This window comes from Etheostoma spectabile, chromosome 16 (genome assembly GCF_008692095.1).
Source record: "Etheostoma spectabile isolate EspeVRDwgs_2016 chromosome 16, UIUC_Espe_1.0, whole genome shotgun sequence".
Taxonomy (NCBI): Eukaryota; Metazoa; Chordata; class Actinopteri; order Perciformes; family Percidae; genus Etheostoma; species Etheostoma spectabile.
This window is the reverse complement of record NC_045748.1, coordinates 23,432,149-23,433,368: the sequence shown is the minus strand read 5'-3', so window position 1 is coordinate 23,433,368 and position 1,220 is coordinate 23,432,149. Positions and strand designations below refer to the sequence as shown.

Here is a 1,220-nt window from a genome sequence, read left to right as displayed (position 1 = left end):
CAAAAAAATAAATAAATCATTGTAACAGTTGAGACCTGGCCTACCACTTGGGGAACACAGCATGAGCACGCATGGACAAAACAAACGTGCTTAAACATACAGTATATGTTTATTCTTAAAGCATATTTTAAATTCCATGTAACAATTTAACGATGAAATCCAATTGCGGCACAGCTGTCTTGGAATGCATTGGACAGACGGTGGCGCAATGCCCTTAAATTTAAATTTAACTTCAATTCAACTAAAATGTAACAGTGACCAATCAGTGTTCACCCTCTGTTGAGTTGCCTCTCCAAATGCAGAAACAAACAATCATACCATAAAACGTTAAGGCACATTAAGAAAAAAGATCTGTATTTTGCCATAATCCAATAACACGAAAAAAAGTAATCCACAGCGATCAGTAGATCCACAAAAATGGTCACGGTGTATCCAGCAAGGCCTACCATTCACCAGTCAGGTCCAAAACAGGTGAACGAGGCCTCTCCACTTTGCCGTTTAAACAGAGTGGACTAACGTATAAAGGTCCAATACTACACAAAACACGCAATCAATTAGTAAGATGACATCAAATGTCATTTTTCTAATTTAGGCATTTAGGCAAACTTTATTGCAACGTCTTGGAAGCCAGAGCCCTGAAAAAATATTGGTTTTACTAAGCAGTATACTGTTTGAAATCAGATGGATTACTTTAGACCATTTAGATGTTTTTGTTGTATGGTTCAGAGATTGTAAGACCCGAGTGCAGAGTCAGGAGGCAGAATAGAGCTTAAAGATTTAATGAACGAAATGCAGTACATCCAAAAAAACATGTCCAGAACACAGCCGGCAAATGAGTCCAAAATGTAGAAGAAGTCAAAACAGGAATACCTAGGCAAACCGGGTAGACTGAACACTCAAAACCCAACACAGAAATAATGATGTGACACTCGACGAAGAAAAACACAGAGACTAAATACAAGAGGTATGAGGAAACGAGAAACAGGTTACACTAGAGCTGGGGAACAGGTAAAAAAAAAAAATCAGGGTGAGGCAGACGATCACACAAAAACGCAAGACTGGGAGTAAAACGAGACATAACTATGGAGAAAAACAGAGTCTTCAAAATGAAACGGGAAACAGAACATCCCAAACCATGATAGTTTTGTTATTTAAAATATTTATAAAATATCTGGTCATGCCAGATGTAATTATTCCACTCATTTTTCAAATAACCCCCG

The 1,220-nt window shown here is 37.8% G+C and overlaps 1 protein-coding gene across 1 annotated transcript in view; it reads right to left on the bottom strand.

Annotated features, from left to right (window-relative positions):
• Positions 1–1,220, bottom strand: part of pip5kl1 (phosphatidylinositol-4-phosphate 5-kinase-like 1) — a 31,487-nt gene that overhangs the window by 29,868 nt on the left and 399 nt on the right. The window lies entirely within an intron of this gene.